The sequence below is a fragment of the Bombus impatiens genome, unplaced genomic scaffold (genome assembly GCF_000188095.3).
Source record: "Bombus impatiens unplaced genomic scaffold, BIMP_2.2 scf_0382, whole genome shotgun sequence".
Classification (NCBI taxonomy): domain Eukaryota; kingdom Metazoa; phylum Arthropoda; class Insecta; order Hymenoptera; family Apidae; genus Bombus; species Bombus impatiens.
This window is the reverse complement of record NT_176801.1, coordinates 509,916-527,075: the sequence shown is the minus strand read 5'-3', so window position 1 is coordinate 527,075 and position 17,160 is coordinate 509,916. Positions and strand designations below refer to the sequence as shown.

At 36.7% G+C, this 17,160-nt stretch overlaps 1 protein-coding gene across 2 annotated transcripts in view; it reads right to left on the bottom strand.

Moving 5' to 3' along the window:
- Positions 1-17,160, bottom strand: part of LOC100749530 — a 65,618-nt gene that overhangs the window by 8,763 nt on the left and 39,695 nt on the right. Inside the window, exon 1 of one of the 2 annotated variants that reach the window (XM_003489929.4) lies at positions 11,920-13,327. The exons of the other annotated variant lie outside the window; for it this stretch is intronic. The gene's annotated coding sequence lies outside the window, so the exon portion shown is untranslated. Of the gene's footprint in view, positions 1-11,919; positions 13,328-17,160 lie in introns of those variants that run through there. 2 annotated transcript variants of the gene reach the window in all.

Sequence of the window (17,160 nt, the reverse complement as noted above, 5' to 3'; positions counted from 1 at the left end):
TCTAGCGGTCCCTAAAGTAAAAGTGTACGATAAGCAGATGTATCTATTTTTATTTGCTTGAATCTCTTATGTTTGTTGAAATTGTCACGAGGAAATTATTATTCGTCGATTATCTGGAAAATTGAAACACGGAAGATTCGATAATACTGATCGTTTATCGTTGCCTTGTAGAGTAATTTTTCTGACGAGTGGAGTCAATTTTTCTGGCGAGTGGATCAAAATAGCTTCTATTGGTTGCGTTATTTTTAAGTTAAGTGACGTACGGAAGGATGGAATTTTATTTTTGAAGAACGTAGGATTTCAACTTGAAAATCACTCGATAGGAATATCGATTGATTTTGATCTACACGATTAAAATATAACGTGAATATAAGAAATAATATCGAAACAATTTCATTAACTCGTTTAATTTATATAGAAATTACTGTTAGTAATAAGTAGTAGTGGTAAGTAGTATTGCTATTAGTATTAATAACTTGTAAACTCTTCCATCCGAATTATTAAAACGTCTATTAATTTTATCTAACATTTCGTCTAGCTCAAAAACTACTGAAAAATCAAAGAATTACAAGAATATTCCTGGCTGGAAAGCGTCGCTTTGTTGCGTGTAGCCAGCACACGAGTTGAGTAAGTTTGTCAGGTCGAAACACTGCAGTCCGCTGTACCCTGAGAGAAACTGGACCCAGAAGCCGTAAATTCGTCAAGGTTAGGGACTGGGCGTGTCGTGACACAGCTTGGCGATAAGTCAATCTTTATTGGGAACGAAAGATCAGGACCTTATACCATTGTGCAATATCTGGAAGCATGGAACTTTCTCGGTAACGAATCTAGACTTTGGGTGCTGGGCTTAAATTCCCAACATTAGAATGACCACGGTAACGATTTTGAACCCCAATATCTGACGTGTATTAAGATAGAGATATTCCAAAAATTCGATGTAAACGCGCGATAACGTATTATAATTTTTACAGAGATACATGTGTTAAGTTACGATATACGTATAAGTATATATCTGTGTATCTGAAACTATATTTTAATTGTATATATTTAAATGTTATAAAATAAATTTTAATTTTAGTTCATGACAATAGCAATTTAACGAGCGCGGTAGAGAACGAACGATCAAAATTGCGAATCTTAACCTAATGAATGTTTTACGTAGATTACGTGGATTAGGAAAAACGTTCACATTCGAAAATTTCATTATATTTCATGGAAGAATCACACTGTTTAGTACACGAGACACAGCGTTTTGCTATTTCATCGAGGATGTCAAGCGTTTTGGATCTTTTTAGTGGTTTTTAAAAATTGTAACGCTTTAAAATAAAATAACTGTGAAATTAGATAATTATAACATAAGAAAACAATCGCGAGGTTACAAAGATTTCAATAACGAAAGCAATTGCAATCGTCGACCATTCCCAGTTCTCCACGTAATCGTATCTCGTAATTACATCTCATTCTTCGACGTATTAAAGTCTCCTTATACTTCGTTCAAGTATCGTATCGTTCTATGCAAGAAAAATATACTTTACCGCTGCAACGTAGAATATACCTCAAGAACGAAAAAATTGCAGATTCGTCAACTCCGCTGTACGATCTTTCAAACATCCCAACATTCGACAATTCCTCTAAATTCTGCAAAACGCGATAACCACGATTCCTATAATTACAATGTAAAGAATCTAATAAAAGTGGAAAAGATTTCAAGCAAACCCATTACGACCATCGACCTCTACGTTTCTCTGCGCAAACTACCATTCGCATTCGAAAGTTTCATTATACTCGAGCAAAGAAGCATGCCGTTCGACAGAGCGTTCGAAGACAAAGCGTTTTGCTATACGACATCCAGCTCAACCATATGGAAAGTCGACTGGAGAGAGCGACTGATGCTGTTGCTGTACGTGTCTGCTCCAATTGCGATTTCTCGCTTACGCGTGCTAATTAACCCTAATTGTAGCAGCCTGGGGAGAGAAGCGGGAGAACCAGAGACGATTTCACTCGTCGGGGATCCTTCTCGTCGATCTTCGCGATTCGAGAGTAAGATACCATTGCGATGTATCGTCCACGATCGTAAACAGACACACATACGTGTATACATACACGTGTCACGCATGCCTGGATTCTTTCAACACCGAAAGTTCCGTATTTCGGTGCTCGTGTATTACTCCTGGCAAACCGCTGGTTACGTGGAACGACAATTACGGTTATGTCAAACTTGGTTGGTTTGGCTTGTTTGCTATGATGCTTCTAACCACTCAACGTCGTAGCGTGTTAAGTAACGAGAGTGCAGAAATAAAAGACGATTATTAGACTGCGAATTTTTATGCATTTTTATATTTTTAGAAACACAACTAGACGGATGGAATTCAAATAGAATTTCGTTTCATCTATCGTTTGTATCGTATTCGCTTGTCGTATCGAGACTTATGCCTATTACCATATTTTTCTATATGTACGCGCTCCATACATTTTCTCTTTATCTTTATTACTATTCCGTTCTATGTCTGTTCCTTAAAACTAAATCTTAATCCGCTTAATTTGTCCAAACTGTTCATATTTTTTTAATTTTCATATCTTTTTCAATTTAATTTTATTTATATTCGTCCGTATCTTAATTTCTTCATTCCTTAAAGCCATATCTTATTTCGCTATCTGTCTTTGTATATCTATATCTTAATTTACTGCACGTATTATTATATGTCTTCTATGCGTTAGTCTTTGGATTTCACTTACCAAATATCTATTCTGCGTGTGTTTGCATCGCGTACGTTTATGCCGAATTTACAGATACAAAAATGCTTGCGATTCAGAAAAATATGACTCCTTATATCAAAATTTGATATTTAGTGGTTACGAGATAACGATTTACTTTTGGAAAATATGCGTACAAGTATTAATAGGCATCTATTTGTATCGCCTTTTATTCATTTTGTAACATGAAACGATTTTATATAACGATATTATCTATCTATCGTAAAAAAAACAGCTTCTTTCATTTATGCCACAAGATAGCAAATTGATAGTTTATGGGTTCTAATTAATGTACTCTAACGAGTCATTTAAAACCAATTATCTATTTCAAAATATTATTTCATAATATTCCCCTCAGCATCTTTAGCTTTTAGCGGTTCTTTCGAAGAAACGTTTCGAAGGCACGTTCTCTCTGAGAGCTAAATTCTGAATAGTTTTTCTTTTACTTAGCACAATTATTAATTGCATAGTATAAAATTAAGTTCTATAGGCTCTAAAGTCCCAGAGACCCATTATTTATTCCTCGATAGTCCGCATAACAAACGACATCGACTGTGTTTGAAACTTATTCGTGCATCGACGATGAATGAGGTCGATCATTGATCGATGGAAGATCATTAAATATGAAAGAAGGAACGTATCGGATGATACTCGTTTCTGTGTCATGGAATTGGTATTTTAATGATAATTGAATCATTCCTAAAACAAAGTGTCTGCTATGGAAATAGCTATCGCCCAATGTCCTTCGATCGCTCGTAGTAATTTTTTTTATCTTTAAAGTTGTTAATCTCCAGTCCGACTCTGTTAATGAGACGCACTACCATTATCTCTATTTAAAATCATCTTCGTACTCGGTGAAAGGCTCACCGCACTAAGATAGCATCGAGCAAGTCATCGTTTGCAAAATCGGAACATAACTTCAATCATGCGAACCATAATCGTTAAACAAAATTCTCTAAGAAACCAACCACGAAAAGAGCGATCCAAATTATCATTAATCGAAGATAAAATTATTACTCTTGCATAGATCCCATCTCGTGTTGGCGGCAAAGGACGCGTGTACCTTGTACCTTTAACAAAGAGGTTGAAAAAAATTCCTACGAGTAATCTTTGAGATCTTTCCAAGAAAAATCTCCAACTCAGGTGGAACAGCACACGGAAAAGCTTTGCTGTCTCACATATACTCGAAGTAAACGAGGAATTTCTTAACAAGGATCTAGTCACCAAGAACCTCGATCGTAGACATCAAATTGCATTAGCAACATGCATACCTAATCTGAAGATCTAACCCACCACCAGTCTGCGACATCTGCAATCGTTAAATTATCGTCAAACACATCCCTTTAAATCGTGTTAAATAAAATTATTCTCGCGACAAGTACCTTTTGAAAAGGAACTTGAAGCGAAAATCTCTGTGATAAAAATCAAGATTCGAGCGTTCTCTCCCCTCTGGAAGATATATCGTTATTTAATACAATTTAACTAGTAAATCTCTCTCTCTCTCTCTCTTTCTCTGCATTTATCGCATTATCGTCGCTAATAACCAGAAAGGTTGATGCGACGTTGAAATTTATACAAAGAGAAAAGATTATAATTTTTGTAAAGTCGATTTCGACCTCGATACACTATAATTAATCAAAGTTTTTGTAGAATGAATCTCGATCGCAGCAAATAAATTACAACTATCGACGCGATTTCCTACATTGAAACGCTTGTAGTAGATAAAGTAGAGGTTGAAAGAAGCAAGCGGTCGAGAGTAAAAGGATCGCACCCACGCAGCGATTCATAGCAATATTTATAGGGCGATGGAGTTAAGCGACCGGGTTAAGCGCGATGAGACGTTTTAGTTAAACGAGCTGCCTGCAGCGAATCGACCGACTTTGTCTGCGATTATATTGCCATCTCGGTACCTGCAAGATACCTCGTTAGCTAAGCAAGATTAAATTGAAGAGAAAAAATTATAATTACGCTTTGTAAGCGCATCAATGCGTAAAGCTTGTTAAACAATGAAAAATTGTTCTCTCACTGTAACGTTTTTTCTAACTCGATAAAATAACTTTTATTACCAGACTGCGAATATTTATGCATTCTTGAAATATCTACAGGCTGTATACGATTTCGAGATTAATTTCGCACAAATTATAGTTTGTTGATCGATCGATGGCCGTTCAGATTGTATTTTTGGAGATGCCTTAGATTAATTTGTTAGACAATTTTTACGTATTACTCGAAAGATTAGATTACACATTAGATCGTAGATATTAGATAGATAGTAGCATTTCTAGAAAATTCAGCAACGTAAAAATGTACAAAATACAAGTGGTACGCAAAATTAAACGTTCATTCTAACAAGGTGAAGCAAATTGCTACTTAGTTCTCATTTATTCGTTATATTGATAAAAAGATGAATTGCGCAAACATTCTTACAATCGCTTATTATCGCCCTTAAATGTACTTTCTCATTTGTATCTATGCATTATAGTTTTAGTAATTAGGAAGTAGACTTATGGGAGATCGAAGAGTTAAAAATGCTGTAAGAACGATTTCTTAAATCTTCTGCAAAGAGTTTCGAAATATTTGAACGCTATTCAAATTTTCCCCGCAAAATTTTCTAATATTTACGGGCCGGAGTGTACGTGTTAGAAGCTTCGCTTTTGCTCGGCAAAGGGATAGAATATAAAGCTCGTTTGGTATTCGTCTCGTTGCGTCGACTCAATCATTGATGACAGTCAGACCACGTATCGTTAATAATCGAGCGTTTGTGGACGCACGGCTAACTCGCGCGAAACGCTCGGAACGGACCATCAGCTTGCACGATACGCTCGCGTAACACGCGTGTATCGCGCAATTAGGACAGTCACACGCGAATACTTAAACGACACACTGCCGAGTCGAAAACCAGGCCGTTGTTCCCTTCCACACACAGGAAGCAAAACGCGTCGCGTTAAATCGACGTCCGCCAACACGTCATCGTCTGCTCTTGGGGGATAATCGAACGTTCCAGAGACTTTGGACGAATCTCCTCGTTTTCTTGCTTTAACGTCATCGTATCGTTTACGACGATTTGTTCGAGAAGCTTTCAATTTAGGGGATCATAGAGGACTACGTTATTTCACATCAATCTGATCGTATTAGCTGCTCGTTATTTCGCTTCGACGTCACTGTATCGTCTATGACAATTTGTTCAAAAGTTTTCAATTTATCCGATTATAGAGGACAACGTCGTTTCGCTTCAATACGATCGTATTATTTACAACGGAGAAACTGAAAAACGTAACAGTATTCTTCTTAAATACGATTTTATCGCTTCCTTGTTATTTTACTTCGATTATGCGATTATCCATGACGATTAGTTCAAACACTTTTCAATCGACGAAATTACAATGGACAACTTATCTTATTTGTCTCGTAACTCTCGAAAAATTATTAGTTTTTATAAAGTTTTTTTTAGATTCTTATCAACGAAAAAAAAGAAAAAGGATTAACAACGATCTATTCGCGTTTCGTCGATGGTAGACAACGTTGTGAAACGGTAGTCAGAAAGATTGCGCGGTGTCTTGCTTACACATTATATTATAATACCATTCAGATGATATCTGTCTTACGTCATCACTTTAAAATGCTGTTTTTATAATATCTATCAAGTATCTCGCGGTGTACGGATAAGGATCCTCGTGTTGGTTAAAGTCTTCGTCAATTATTCTAGGTTTCTCGATTTTTAAGCTTTTAACGACGTAAATTGACAGACCAAATATAGCAGATGCTATAAATTTCACTTGTTAAATATCACCATACGTGCGTCAATTATTAATATTCGTGACGATCGCAGAGAAAAATAACACGATGAATACGTCTTTCTACGTTTTTTCATTTTAACGCCAATTTTTTATTGTTGCGACTAAAAAGAAATATTTTAACATGAAACAGAGGGAAGGTCTCTGAGGCTCAGAAAAATAGCCAAAGTTTTGTGAAAGCCAAAGGTAAAACTGTTAGGGAAGAATATTTCAATAGCTTTCGATATTTTGATATCGAAATAAGCAATATTTTTGAAATTATGAAAAGGATGAGAAAGGTTTATATAACTGCGCAATATAGTTACAAGCACGGATAGTTACAAGTTTATATAACTCCAAAAAGGAAAAAGAAAAATGGACAAGTTTGATAACCGGGGGCTAATAAAACCTGGCATAAGAAAATACTAAAAAAAAAAAAAAGAAAAAAAGCAGAAAATGTAACTTGTCGTGTTTTTCCCTATAGATTCCACTTACCTGTTACTAAATTTCGTTTCTTTATTTCCTACAAAAAGTCGAAAACACGCGTGTTCTGTATCCAACGCGAAAGATTTTGGAAATCTCGAGAATACAGGGATAATTATCTTGAAAATCGTCGGTTCTCGAATCTTTGTCGTTTAATCACGCTGTCATTAATCGAAATCATACTCCGTGGATTAAACTTCGTTCGCTTTGATTACAAATCGTTTAACTCGTTGGAACGAGAGAAAAGAACGAAGGGTGAAGAAATAATAGAAAGACCTCGGCCAGTTGTTCCAGTTCGTTTTCTTTTCTACCCGTTTCGAAATTTCTCAGGATATCTGATTGTAATGCTTAGCCTTTTGGAATGACGCACGGTGAACATGCTCAGTTGATTTTCAGATTATGTTAATTACGGTTAACGTACGATCGAGTAAGGTTGAAAGCTACTATTTGCCCGAGGTAAATGGAAGAAGAGAGACTGTTGATTCGTTGCAGTTTTGCATATTAGGTTCGTAAATATCTATTCGTCCGTGTTTGGAGAACGAAACTGCAGTTTGCCTTCGTTTATAGCATTTTAAAAAACAGTATGATAATCGAAGTGTGATTAACTAAAGCGTGAATGATCGTTTAGTGGAAACCAATTATAGATTGTTCGATTAGAAGAATAAAATGCAAGTTGTCCGTCTAACTTTGCCATTAGAAAAGTGATATTACGATTTCTTCTTTTTATTTGAGATATTTTACGAAAGGGTATAACGTTTAATTTAAAATTTTGCGCATTAAACAGATACGTACAGGGTATATCCGAATAACATGTACGAAGGGATCGTGACTGGTTCCTTGTGAAAAAATAAGAGGAAAATGTAGAATAAAATTTTCGTTTAAGGCTTCGTTTTCAAAGAAATAGAATCTGAACGTGCTCGGTTAAACAATTCGTTTAGTACGCGCGTATGATAAATTTTGAAATTTATTTTTCTCGGAAACAGAGCGTCTTGCGGAATAATTTTATTCCACATTTGCGATTTATTTCCACGCGTAGAATAACGTCGTGTCGATTATTTGTTGCCGTTCGAAGTTAGCCGTGTTCGAGTATTGCTGATAAATTTTCAAACTCGATTCCCTCGAAAACGAAACGTCGTAGGAAAAAACGTTATTCTATATCTTTTGATAAAGAATCGCTTCGTTCGCCTGCACGTACGCGTTATTCCGCCGCACTCTTCATAGAAATGAACATAAATGGAACAAAAATAAAATAAAAGATATAACATAAAACGAATAAGACGAATAAAACAGAAACGCGTAACGTAAAATCCAACTTTGAAAGCGTTTCTTCCTTTCTAACCACATTGCAACCTCAAAGAGATAAGAAAAATATCCAAGCTTCCTCTTTGACACGTTGTACTCGTCGTTTACTTTGCTTTTTCCTCGACTTCCTCTCGCGGGGGAACTGAAAAACACAGCCGCCGGATGTTCTAACGAAGAAATAACAGCATGAACGATCATGGCCACGAAATTAATCGACGAGAAATGCTACTTCGAGATTACACGGATCCACGGTAAATCATCTCTCCTTAATCGTTTCCTTTCTTCTTATCTACTACTTCCTTTCTTATCTAAGAATAGGCAAACAAAAAATGGACCAAGATTCTTTCATACGATACTTTGTTTCTGACAAAATGAAATATGAAAATGTAACGAGTACGCGTGTACCAGTGCAACTCTTAAGTAAACGTATTGAAATTTTCTTAAAACGAACCTTTAAACGGGACAGTTTTGTTCCACATCTTTTATTTATTTTCGCGTGTACAATAACTTTCTGCCGATTGTTTGCTCGTATCCAGCCGATACTTTCGATCTGTTTTATCGATGATAGAATCATCATGATCGATTACTGATTATTATCATGCTTATATAATAAATTTCATAATAAATATGATGGTGTAGCTGCTACTAAAATGTAGTCTATAGGCACTTTGTGGCCTGACTCGTTAACAAATAATGAACGAATATTATAAATATACATAGAGAAGCAGGAAAATGTTGAAACCTGCGTTAAAGACGTGGATGGAATAACAAGACGAAAAAGATTTCAAATCGGAGCACAACAGGAAACGTAATAAGCCTGATTATGGTCGAGTATGGTTCTACTATCAAGATTAAAGCAAATTAATTAAAGATCAGGGGGCGTGATGAGAAGCATGAAATTGTTGAATGATATTAAATCACTTTACATACATATACACCTATGTAGCTACTACGTAATATTATGTACCTAAGGTGCAGAAATATTTTTAGTTTCGTTTTTACGAGGTTTTTAAACGTCGGTTCCAGGGATTTTCATCGGGAATTATTAAAACTTATAATGCTTGAATCGAATAAAAACTTACGTAAATACACGTGTACCGATGGATAGAAGAACATGGAAAGATAAGCAGTACAAAATACATGATTTTAAAAATTTCGATTGCGATTGGTAATGGTGATAGATAAGTATGGTAAGATCTCCAATTATTTTCGTTAACGCGATAAGAAATTCTATCACAAAAATCTCTAACAACCGTATAACCAAGCAAATATTAAAAATCTTTCCTCTATTCGTTCACTATTCGTAGGAATTGATCTGACTCTCAGAGGACTAGGTAATTAGTTGGTAGATTTTATTTCTAAAGAACAGAGATGCCTGATTTTTCTCGAAACTATCTTACGACCAAATACGCTTGTCCGGTAGGGCCGTCCTTTCGAAAAAAGCAAACATCGATAACGATCGTTCTCAAATTTTCGATCGTAAGAACGAAATCGGACGAGGAATTGAAAAAGAATGGGAACGAATTTTCCGATTGCGAGTCAAGTTTTAGATCGATAAGGGGTTTCAGCGATTTCGTAAAAAGTCGTCGGTCCGGTCGTTCAAGCGTATATAGACGATCCAGAAGCGGATCTATACAGAATCTATAGAGGCTCGATCGAGGTCACGATCACTTTAACGGTAGTTTTCTAGGGGACAATTGCTTTTAACCGTGAAACCGTCCGTATCGAAAAGCTTGCACCACGCGATATCGCGTTATAATTACGTAAGTCCGATGCAATTCCGTCTTCTCGCCAATCGTGCTAACCGTTAAGCTTCTGAAAGGCTGAATCGAAACAATCGATTCGATTCTTCTCTATCGCGTTCCCTGATTTCTTTCCCTCTTTCTCTGTTTCTTCCTTTGGTTCACGCACACACCTCTGGCATTTTCTTCGCGAGATATCGAAAGGCGAGGCGTGGCGAATATTTTTGATGAAAAAATGGCGTAAATGTTGAGAAAGTCGGGGAACGGGTGAGATTGGAATTAGAAAATTGCTTGGTTGAAATAAAAATGAAACGCATTAAGAAGATACGACGCTAAGAATTTTAACATTAATTCGTACAATTTTTCGATCGTTCTATTTTGAATAAAAAACCACTGGATATTTAAAGAACGAAAGGTAATTTCTGCAATAAAAGGAAACGATGTTTTCTTGGAAAAAACAAACGTTTCGCGAACAATGTGAAACGAGTTGAAAGTTGGTTTTGAAAGGATCGGTAACACGTTCTAATGAGATCAAAATAACGAGGACTTAAAAGGAATAAAACGATAACCAGCTAAAGGAAGATCATGTTTGAAAATTTGTTAGAAACGTTACTTCGTAAAATATCGAAGATCCAGAGGTTGATTTTAGAACGAAGAATAAATCGATTCTGCGACTGTTGGCAGAAATCGAAAGTACCATTCTAATTTACTAATTCTCTGTACCGGACAATGAATCATAGTGACGTATACGTGATAATTTGCGTATTACCGTAATACAACGACAAGGTTAAGAGGTTCTTAAACGACCAAACAATTCTCTTCTATCCTGCTTGAGTAAACTTTTGAATAAGCTGCAACAAGATTTGCATACAACGAGCAAAGATACAAATCGATCGAATCACAAATCGATTCTTAAGTTTTATATTCGATTATCAGTACCTACTTTCGCCGAAAAACCGGTCTGACAAATTATTTGCCTAGAGAATTATCGTCTTTCAAGCATAATATTGGCGTTGGTCGTTTGTTACGGTTAACGTTTCTTTAATCCTCGAACGATTCTCGCTAATAATTTGACAGCTGATCAGGACGAAATTAGGCGGGCATCGATGTTAATTTGGGTCAAGTAAATCACGGATGCGAGAACTGTCGCGAAATCAACGCGAATTTCACTCAAGATAGACACGGTTATGGATATATTTAATATCCATATAATAACAATATCAAGAGAAGCATATACGAGGAGTGACATGATCGACGCGATCGGAACAGAGCTAAGAAAAAAGGTCTGGAGTAACTCGTAACTATCTGTCGAAGTTCGCTACTTTTTTTAAACATTATTTCGAAAGAAAATGTTCAACGAAACAATTTGTTTCACGATTTATTATTCTCCTGGTTTTAAATGTTTTTGATCAAAAGAAAAACATAACATCAATTTGGAATACATTACATCATACGGTAACGTTGACGAGTTATTTAAAATATTTACGTAGAGATGGTTATTGGAAATAAATTTCGCCCTGCTCTGTTCCAGGTTATTCGTTTCGGTCTTCTTCAATTAAATTTAATCAAACGGAAAACATAACATCAATTGGAACATATTGTTTATCATACATCGTTTATTTGGAAATTATTTCAAATAAATTTCGCCTTTTTCCGTTCTAGACTACTAGTTTAAAATATTTTTACTCGTAAATAGATAACGTAACATTCGTTCGACCGTGTTATCTATATGATTTGCTGTTTGAAATAATTCCCTAGAAATTATTCGTTCAAATAAGCGTCGCGCTCTTTCTAAAGAGCTTCGCAAGTAAAGCTGGGAAAATTGAAATCGAATATTCGATTGCAACGATATTTATTCTACTCACGAGAGAGAGACGAGTCATCCAACACGAGAAACGGTCAAAACCACTTGGAAGTAGCTCCATTCAATCGGCACCGTGGAACTTCACCCGCGGTGCCTCTCATTCCTTCCGTTTCCACGGCGAAGAAGCGCGCGAAGATCATTAACAGGCCGGCATTCCTGCTTCCAAACCTCTCTCTTCGCTTTCCTCTTTTTTCTCCTTTCACAGAAATTCCCCACGAGGAAAGAAACCGAACGATGAAAGAGGAATTACGAGATTGATCGAAGATGAGCACACGATCGAAGAAGGTGGGCGACGTCTTTAACCGGATACAGCACCCAGACGAAACTTTCTTCTCCTCCGATTATCTGTGCCAGGTAGCTGGCCTTCGAGACAACCTCGCCGATTTTTCTTTTTTCCTAACCGTTTCTTCCAATTCTCCTTCGAATTCTTCCAACTTTTTCCCCTCGCCTTCCAATACGTTCTTCCTCCGTTTCAAAACTCTGTGAAATTTCGCCAACTTGTAAAAACCAGGGTTTCGGCCGCAGCCCGCGAATTGTCCGCTCGTCTAAAAATTTTCTTCTCAAACGTTTAGTTTCTAATTTTCGTGTGCCAAAAATTGCAGAGTTCCAGATTTCTTTGAAGATTCTTTCGAGTTTTCCAGATTCGACAGATCTTTATTCTGCGAGGAAATTTCTAGAGATTTAGCTTCCAAGAATTCTAAATATCGGGACGGTATTGCAGCTTCGGAATTTTAGATTCCTCGGTTCGAATTTTATTTTCCGAATAATTCGACCGAAAATTTGATCCAAGTATCTCTCTCTTGCTCAAACTTTTGGTTCGATGTTTATTTCAGCGCAATGCTAGTAAAAATCTCGTTAAACTTGTAAAACGATAAGCTGTCAGGATTTTAGACTCTCGATTAGAACGTAATTCCAGGATCTTGGATCGCTATATTCGATGCAGAGCTTGACAACTCGAGAATCTTCGTGGTAATCTTCTCTCAAGAACAATTCGTCTTCGCCAAAAAGAATCGACGAAATTCCGCACAGTCGATCGCGCGATAGAAATTCACTTTCTTGGAAAAACTTTGGTCGATTTTACGAACAAAATAAATAATTTTTCCCTGCCCCGCCCCGAAAAAACTTCCAACCAATTCTCCAGAAAGCACGATTAAATACAACAAGATGCGAAACAACTGGAAATAAACCTGTTGCACAGTTTTTCGATGCTCCAAACTGTTTAGTCGAACACGATCAACACTCGAGACCTTGATACAAGGAATAAAAAATAAAAATAGCTTGAGCAGCGTTAACCGCAGGGTTGACGACGAGGGATGTTTAACGACACTGTGGCTGACGAGAAATTAGGAACGAAGCAGAGACACGCGTTTCACGATCGAAGTGCCGCGACTAACTGCCGACAGACGCCGGACGAAGACTTTGAATAGGGGCCGTTGGAGGGTCGTCGCGCGGGAACAGCGGGGAAACGAAAAGAGGGAGGGAACGATCGGTCGACTTACGTGGCTACGGGGTGGGAGATGCCTGCGGGACCCCATGGACATTGGCAACAGATGGGAACATACCCGCAGGGAACGTACGTCATATAGGGTGAGTCATTTCGACTTGGTGCTGTATAGATAGAGTTTCGGATAGACTAACGCAGCAATCGTCCGACCTTCTTCGTCTCTTCTTCGTCAGATATCGTAATTCTTAGGAGACGAATTTTCAAAGTTACGATATAAGAATTAATAGGTTTGATCGATCGAAAGATTTTCACGACGGATAAGCGTTATAAGAAATTACAAATTTATTTCATTATCGATATCATTATCGATGATGGAAATTTATCGATATAAGCGATTGGATTTTTTTTTAATATCAGCGATTATTATCGATGATCCGAATTTTATTCTGATTGCCGATAAGCATTATCGAGTGTAAAAAACGTATATAACGATTGACGATGGTCGAATACAGGCAGAAAAAATATTGTCGCCGATGTCGTAACCAAACAAATTTTTCGCTATCGATAATAAGTATCGGTGGCCAAAATGAAATTCGAGCGGTCGATAAATGTTTACTGGTAGCCAAAAAAACCGAAACAATTAAAAATTAAAATTTGTTGACATTTATCGATAACTAGCTTCCATTTCAATAAAAATTAACTCTTTTTCATTGACCTTATTCCCAAAAACGCTAAAAATACCTGTTACTTTGAATCTCTGCATGGCACACATTATTCGCGTAAGCGACCAAACACTCTCAAACGCAGGAATAACTTTTTTAAAATTCAAAACCAAACGACTCTATTTTCTCGTTCTCCCTGAGAAGTTAGAAGGAATTGGTTTATTATTTAAAGTGACGAAGCACATAATCGGCGCAGCTGACTAAATTGTCGAATATCGCGCGTTTTAACAATTCTTGCGCCACAGCCGGCTGAAAATCGATCGGCGTCGATGAACTGAACGAAATTTGTATATGTAGAGTAGGTTTTCTTATATACATTGGATCAGGTGCACACTGTTAAAACTAAGTTATATGATGTTTTAGTTATACTTTGTTTCAGCTTTGAAGTCAAGTTTAAGGCACCGAGTGAACCGTCCTACTTTAGTTTGTCCACTTATTTGTATTATTCAGACTATTAAACGGTATTTTAACGCGTAGTACATTGTGCCATTATAAAACGTTCTCTTACGTTTGCTCGAAATAGCAAGGAAAAGTATTAACTTTATACGACACAGTGTATCACAGAATTAATATCCCATAAATTGATATCTTCTTTTAAATACTCTAAAAAATTCGCAAAAGTACCGTAACGAACTCGACCACGATCTCAAGAGACGCGTCAAACTGGTTCTATTTTAATCTCGTAATAACAGCAGTTAAATAAATTCAACGGCTAATTCCGTCGCACTTCTAAATCTACTTGAGGCGCCTCATGAATTGCAGATTTCGCACAATTCCACCATAGAATCACGATTACGTAGGCACGTAATTAGTAAATAACCTGTTAAGGTTATAACAGGTGGGAAAGTTAAGATTCATCGATCGAAAAATCAGTCGGGTTTATTAAAATTTCACAAGCAGACACTCGTATAAAGAAGAGCGAAGAAGAGATTTTTCATAACTATAATCCTGCCACTGTTTCCCTGCTTATTAACTCGAGGGCGTAATAAGCGCACGCGAAATTAAACGTTACGCGTATACGCGTTACCGCGATAATTAGAGTCACCAGCTATCCAAACACTACGAAGACGAAGATGTACACATTAAGGGAAAATATACCACTATGAGATAATGTTTTGACGTAATAGACTTCGTTAACATTCGTCATTAATGGTAACAGATGTAATTAATTCCACTTAACGAAAGTTGAAAAATATTTGTACAGCTCATAGCGTTTTAACCGGAAGTAATATTTTAATATTCGTAAAAAGAGGACCGCTTTAATTTTTCCTTCCACCTTCTATTTACGATGAAAACAAAAAAATAAATAAAAATATTTTACGTGTATTATATCTGACAGATCGATCGTGAATTCTTGGATTAATTAATATCTGCAGCAGTCACTACGTGTAATCGACCACGTTTAATTTAAATTTATAATATCTTAATAATTAGAATTACGTCAAATTCTTTCCTTTCGTATCTTTACTCCTCCAAAGATTTCTATCAAACAAATTAGAAGAATATAGGAACGTTGTTCTTGATATTGTCATGTCGGCTGTTAAAGAAGTTATTATAATTTTCCATAACGTTAACCAGCCTAAAAGTATCTATACGCCGTATCAATAAAACGCGAATATTACGAATATGTATAAATTATCGTTAAATCGTAAAACATCGTAACATGTGTAAAGTAATGACTAAAGGATTATTTATCGTCCTCTTACGGAATCAACAGATTACACATATAGAAATTTAAAATACATCGAAATTAAATATGCAGTTCATCGTTGTATAAATTAAATACGTATTATCGCATACGTATTAATTCCCGTAATAACCACGATCTGACGAAAGCTGAGAGAGAAATACGGAGTAAGATTAGAAGTTGAGAGAGAAGCGGGGAAAAATGATAGAGAAGTTAAAGCGGAATATGAAAAAGTAAGGGTGGATGGAAAATGGATAGAATGGACTGATGGAGCAAAAGGAAGGTCGTCCGACGGACGATTCCAGGTTTTCGATAAAAAGGTGGAGCAGGAACAGCGTCGAACGTAAATGAAAGTAAAAGCACGGGCAAAATGATTTTCTGGAACGTTGTGCGAGTCTCGAAAAAGGGACAAAGACTTCTGAGCTTGCAGATCGAGCCAGAACGCGTGGAAAGTACGGCAGGGGATGATTCGGTGAAATAAAAATAAAAAACAAAAGTATAAACGGATGACGTCGTTATCGAGTTGCAGCTTATTTTCTGACGCTAGTTCCAATTGTTAGTTATAATGGTATTTAAAATCTGTTGTTTATGGAACGTCAGCTGACAGCGTCGAAGCTGTTCGTCAACGTGACAACCAAAATTGCCGACAAATTCGTGTAAGCTCGATAATCTACGATGTTATTCGAATTTCAGTTGCATTCAAGCTAGACCTGCACGCTTGCAGCAATTTCCCTGAAGGTAGATGAACGACTACCTACTGTTAGTCGGCAATAAACTGAAATAAATTTGTGTATTTTCGTTTGAAATGTATTTATTTATAATACGTAAGTCAAATCCTTTTTCGCGGCCTGTAAATTCGATAAATAAATAAGATACGTTGTTAATGCCCATAATCTGTCATTCTGTTGCTAACTACATAAGAGGAACGGCCTACGGATAAAAAGATTTTCACATCAAAAACAAACGGTAATGAATTATTACTATTCGCGTGGTGGATAATCGAGACGACACATTCATCCTTCGATTAATCGACGTCGATAAAGTACCGTTCGAGTGGCGATAGATAAACGCAAATAATTAATATTAATAACGCCAGTTTTCTTCGGATGTCGGCGAAAGCAGCGCCGATCGAAAGAATACAGACGGATCGAGATGAACAGTTAGAAGGAAATAGTAACGGGTGTTTGCCAGAAGGAATCCGCCAAATAAAATTTATCTCGTTTCGCGTTGCCGCGTTCAACGATCCTACGAATTCATTTTCTATTCCAGTGATTAGCATTTCTTCCTCTCTTTCTCCATTTCCTCCCTCTTTTTTTTATTTCGATCTGTCGAATAGCTGGCTTCCGTTCCAAGGAACGTATCTTTGCGTCCTTCGTAAACGTTTGTCAT